This window comes from Eptesicus fuscus, unplaced genomic scaffold (assembly GCF_027574615.1).
Source record: "Eptesicus fuscus isolate TK198812 unplaced genomic scaffold, DD_ASM_mEF_20220401 scaffold_72, whole genome shotgun sequence".
Taxonomy (NCBI): domain Eukaryota; kingdom Metazoa; phylum Chordata; class Mammalia; order Chiroptera; family Vespertilionidae; genus Eptesicus; species Eptesicus fuscus.
The window spans coordinates 1-6,018 of NW_026557636.1; the positions used below are offsets into that span (position 1 = coordinate 1).

Consider the following 6,018-nt stretch of genomic DNA (forward strand, 5'->3'; position numbering starts at 1 on the left):
TGTCAGTTCGTCTGGTGTCTTCACAACCACTAGTGGAGTACTTCTGCAGCTCTCTGTTCTGACCTTGGGCTGCAGCAACAGGCACAAAGCTTTCCTTCTCCAGGCTCTGGAATCCTTTATTCCTTCCCTTCTGTATCCTCGTTGTGTTTGTACGCTGAGTATTTGATTCTGTCACCGTCAAAGCTGTGCTGTCACCATGGCCTTGGGATGAGGATTTACCTCCTGACACAGGGTGCATGCAGAAAGCAGCTCCCAGGCAACCCCAGGTCCTGGAAGCTGGCGGAGCGAGTGGGCAAGCCCCGCTTTCGGAAGGACCTTTTTTTTTTTTTGACATTTTTTTATTGAGGTATTATATGTGTACATATCTTACCATTGCCCCCCCATCCCACACCCATACATGCCCTCACCCCCCAGAGTTTTGCATCCATTGTTTATGCTTATATGCATGCATACAAGTCCTTCGTTTGATTTCTTATCTTCCCCACCGTTCCCTAACTTTCCCCCTGTAATTTGAAAGTCTGTTTGATGCTTTACCATCCCTGTATCTATCTTTATGTTCATCAGTTTATAATGTTCTTTATTATCCATAAATGAGTGAGATCATGTGGTGTTTTTCTTTCATTGACTGGCTTATTTCCCTTAGCATAATGTTCTCCAATTCCATCCAGGTTGCTGCAAAGGATGAGAATTCCTTCTTTTTTATGGCAGCATAGTATTCCATTGTGTAGATGTACCACAGTTTTCTGATCCAGTCATCTGCTGACGGGCACCTAGGCTGTTTCCAAATCTTAGCTATTGTAAATTGTGCTGCTATGAACATAGTGGTGCATATATCCTTTCTGATTGGTGTTTCTAGTTTCTTTGGATATATTCCCAGGAGTGGGATTACTGGGTCAAATGGGAGTTCCATTTTCAGTTTTTTGAGGAAACTCCATACTGTTCTCCACAGTGGCTGCAGAAGTCTGCATTCCCACCAGAAGTTCACGAGGGTTCCTTTTTCTCCGCATCCTCGCCAACACTTGTCGTTTTTTTATTTTTTGATGATAGCCATTCTGAAAGGTGTGAGATGGTACCTCATTGTTGTTTTGATTTGCATCGCTCAAATAATAAGTGACTTTGAACATGTTTTCATGTGTCTCTTGGCCTTCCTTCTGTCTTCTTTTGAAAATATTTTGTTTAGGTCCGTTGCCAATTTTTTTATTGGATCGTCTATCTTCCTTTTATTAAGTTGCATAAGCTGCCTGTAGATGTTGGAGATTAGACCTTTATCAGTGATAGCATTTGCAAATATGTTTTCCCATGCAGTGGGCTTTCTTGTTTTGTTGATGGTTTCTTTTGCTGTAAAAAAGCTTTTTATTTTGATGTAGTCCCATTTGTTAATTTTCTCTTTAGCTTCCATAGCCCTAGGGGCAGTGTCAGTGAAGAAGTTCTTTTGGCATATGTCTGAGATTTTGTTGCCTGTGGATTCCTCTAGTATTTTTATGGTTTCCCGTCTTATGTTTAAGTCCTGTATCCATTTTGAGTTTATTTTTGTGTATGGTGTAAGTTGGTGATCTAGTTTCATTTTTTTGCATGTATCTGTCTAATTTTCCCAACACCATTTATTGAAGAGACTGTCTTGACTCCATTGTATGTTCATGCCTCCTTTGTCAAATATTAATTGAGCATAGTGGTTTGGGTTGATATCTGGATTCTCTATCCTATTCCATTGATCAATATGTCTGTTCTTGTGCCAGTACCAGGCTGTTTTGAGAACAGTGGCTTTGTAATACAGCTTGAAATCTGGTATTGAGATCCCACCTACTTTATTCTTCTTTCTCAGGATTGCTGTGGCTATTAGGGGTCTTTTTTTATTCCAGATGAATTTTTGGAGAGTTCTTTCTAGGTCTGTGAAATATGCTGTTGGTATTTTAATGGGGAGTGCATTGAATCTGTAGATTTCTTTGGGTAGTATGGACATTTTAATGATGTTGATTCTACCAATCCATGAACATGGTATGTTCTTCCATCTGTTTATGTCTTCCTCAATCTCTTTTTTCAGTGTCCTGTAGTTTTCCACGTATAGGTCTTTTACCTCCTTAGTTAAGTTTATTCCTAGATATCTTAATTTTTTTGGTGTGATGGTAAATGGAATTGCTTTTTTAGTCTCTCTTTCTGTAAGTTCACTATAGGTGTATAGAAATGCCATAGATTTCTTGGTGTTAATTTTGTATCCCGCTACATTGCCAAATTCATTTATTAAGTCTATTAGTTTTTTGATGGAATCTTTTGGGTTTTTTATGTACAATATCATGTCATCTACAAATAAGGACAGCTTCATTTCTTCTTTTCCAATTTGGATGCCTCTTATTTCTTCTTCTTCCCTAATTGCGATAACTAATACTTCCAGTACTATGTCAAAGAGGAGTGGTGAGAGTGGGCATCCCTGTCTTGTTCCTGTTCTTAGGGAAAATAGTTTTAGTTTTTGCCCATTGAGTATGATGTTTGGTGTGGGTTTATCATATATAGCTTTTATTATGTTGAGGTGTGCTCCTTCTATTCCCACCTTGTTGAGAGTGTTTATCAAGAAAGGGTGTTGGATTTTGTCAAATGCTTTTTGTGCATCTATTGATATGACTATGTGATGTTTATCTCTCAACTAGAGGCCCAGTGCACGAAATTCGTGCACGGAAGGGGGTTGTTCCTCAGCCCAGCCTGTACCCTCTCCAATCTGGGACCCCTCAAGGGATGTCTGACTGCCCCTAGGCCCAATCCAGGTGGGATCGGGCCTAAACGGGCAGTCGGACATCCCTCTCACAATCCAGGACTGCCGGCTCCCAACTGCTTGCCTGCCTGCCTTCCTGATTGCCCCTAACCGCTTCTGCCTGCCAGCCTGATCACTCCCTAACCACTCTGCTGCCAGCCTGATTGCCCCCAACTTCCCTCCTCTGCTGGCCTGGTCACCCCTAACTGCCCTCTCCTGCGGGGTTGATCACCTCCAACTGCCCTCCCTTGCAGGCTTGGTCCCTCTCAACTGCCCTCCCTTGCAGGCCAGGTGCCTCCCAACTGCCCTCCCCTGCTGGCTATCTTGTGGTGGCCATCTTGTGTCCACATGGGGGCAGGATCTTTACCACATGGGGGCAGTGATATTGTGTGTTGCAGTGATGATCAATCTGCAGATTACTCTTTTATTAGATAGGATAGAGGCCTGGTACAGGGATGGGGGCCAGCTGGTTTGCCCTGAAGGACATCCCGGATCAGGTGGGGGTTCCTTTGGGGTGTGGGGCGGCCTGAGCGAGGGGCCTGTGGTGGTTTGCAGGCCGGCCACGTCCCCTGGCAACCCAAGCGGAGGCCCTGGTATCTGGAATTTATTTTCCTTCTACAATTGAAACTTTGTAGCCTGGAGCGGAGCCAAGCCTGGGGCTCCTTCTGCGGGCCGGCAGCCATTTGTGTTGGGGTTATAATTGAAACTTTGTTGCCTTAAGTGGGTGGGCCCGGCCAGGGTGTGCAGAAAGCTTTGCTTCCCCTGTTGCCGGCGGCAACCCTGGCCTGCTCTCTCAAGCTCCATTCTGCCGCCATTTGTTTGAATTTGTTTACCTTCTATAACTGAAACTTTGTAGCTTGAGTGGAGGCTTAGGCCTGGCCAGGGCAGGCAGAAAGCTTGGTTTCCTCTGTTACCTAGGAAACCCTACTCTCTGTGGCTGTAGCCATCTTGGTTTGGGTTAATTTGCATGCTCGCTCTGATTGGATGGTGGGTGTGGCTTGTGGGCGTGGCTTGTTAGTGTGTCGGAGGTATGGTCAATTTGCATATTTGTCTATTATTATATAGGATTTGTTTATGTGATGTATCACGTTTATTGACTTGCGGATATTGTACCATCCTTGCATTCCTGGGATAAATCCTACTTGGTCATGATGTATGATCTTTCTGATGTATTGCTGGAGCCGATTTGCTAGGATTTTGTTGAGGATTTTGGCATCTATGTTCATGAGGGATATTGGTCTGTAATTCTCTTTCATTGTGTTGTCTTTATCTGGTTTTGGTATTAGGATGATGCTGGCTTCATAGAAGGAGCCTGGAAGTGTTCCTTCCTCTTGAATTTTTTGGAATAGTCTGAGGAGGATAGGTTTTAGTTCTTCCTTGAAAGTTTGGTAAAACTCTCCTGTGAAGCCGTCTGGCCCCGGGCTTTTGTTTTTGTTTTTTGTTTTTTGTTTTTTTTTTTAGAAAAGCCAGCGTAAAGCACTTTTATTGCAATAATAAAATGTGAAACTCATATGTAGTGCAGGGGAGTGGGTGGGAGATAGGCAGCCATAATTTCTCTCACCAAATCACCACACAGGACAGCAAAGGAGTGAGAGGAGGGAAGGAGAATCCAGCAAACTTTGAGCTCAGCAGGGGGAGGCGAGCATCAAAAAACAGGAGATGCTGAAGCTGTGATGACCAGCATCATTTTCTTAAGACAACACTCAAGGATTTGTCATGATGGCTAGGCTTTCATTGGGTTTTAAGTGTCTACAAACAGCACCTTCAATTTAAACTTTTGATTAAAGTTCTTAAAATTTAGGGAGTGGAGCCTGGATAGCTATGACATTATAAAAGTCCTGAATATCTATTAGAAAAAAAACCACAGGATAGGGGCGGGGAGGGAGCCAGGCCATGAAGAAGGCTTCAGAGGTCCCTGCTGGCCCAGGGACAGATACCTGTAGTGTCCAACATCACAGTGAAAACGATTTGCTTTTAAAAGGCAGAGGGTTTAAGGGGAGAGTGGGATGGGGCAGTGGAGGTAAGGGCTCTCCTCTCCCCACTTCAGTTTTGGGTAGGGCTCTTAATTCAACCCAAAGACATCTCTCAACTTGGAGATAGTTCGGCCCTCAACAGCACCTCAAGTCTGCTATGGCTTTGCAGTGTAGCAGCAAGAATGTTTAATATATAATAGATAAAAATTTCATCCAATAAAATAAAATAAAATAAAGATTCTTGCATCCCCCACACACCAATTCCTAGTCTAAAGTTAACCCATTACTTGTGCTGTTAATACTTGACTAATATGTAATTGAAAACCTAGACCCAAAAGACTGAAACTGAATCTTCACCCCAAAACAAAAATAAAGAGAGTAACTTGAGGTTTATGGCATGTAGTTTAGATCAACACACATAAGAGGAGAAAGGGGAAGATCAAAGCTGGGTGACAGAACACATTCAGTCGGGGCAGATGTTTATACAAAGAGTAGTGGAACATCAGGAAAAGCTCCGCACGGATTCGCGTGTGCGCATCGGGGGCGCCAGATCCCTCCATGGCACATCCAAGCACAGGGAACTCGGGGAGTAGGCCATTCCTGTCATTCCAGTTTTAGAAGTTCCACATCAAAGACGAGAGTGGCATTTGGTGGGATGATGCCTGGGTGCCCAGTGGCACCATAGGCATAGTCTGGGGAGATAGTCAGTTTGGCTCTCTGACCCACCTCATCTGGGCAACCCCTTCTTCCCAGCCTCGGATCACCTCCTGTTTGCCTAGCATAAACTTAAAGGGCTTGTTTCTGTCCCAGGAGGAATCAAATTTCTTTCCATCTTCAAGCATCCCCGTGTAGTGCACCACATAGGTCTGGCCGCACTTCGGGAAGGTGCACCCGTCTCTGGGGGAGATGGTCTCCACCTGCACTCCCATGGCAGCGGCAGTGGTGGGCGGGCAGGCAGCGCGATGGACAGTGTCACCAAGAGCAGATCTGGCGATTGCGTGGCTTTGCCCATCCCTCTGGCCCCGGGTTTTTGTTTGCTGGAAGCTTTTTGATGACTGCTTCAATTTCTTCCATAGTTACTGGCCTGTTGAGCTGTTTAGATTCTTCCTGATTGAGTTTTGGAAGGTTGTATTTTTCTAGGAATATGTCCATTTCCTCCAGGTTATCCAGTTTGTTGGAATAGAGTTGTTCGTAGTATTTTGTAACAATCCTTTGTATTTCGTCAGGGTCTGTTGTTATTTCACCTCTTTCATTTCTGATTTTGTTTATTTGGGTCCTCTCTCTTTGCTTCTTGGTGAGCCT

The 6,018-nt window shown here is 44.2% G+C and overlaps 1 pseudogene; it reads right to left on the bottom strand.

The window, feature by feature from the left end:
• Positions 1-4,920: 4,920 nt before the first annotated feature.
• LOC114228902 (peptidyl-prolyl cis-trans isomerase FKBP1A-like) lies at positions 4,921-5,645 on the bottom strand (annotated as a pseudogene).
• Positions 5,646-6,018: the final 373 nt, after the last annotated feature.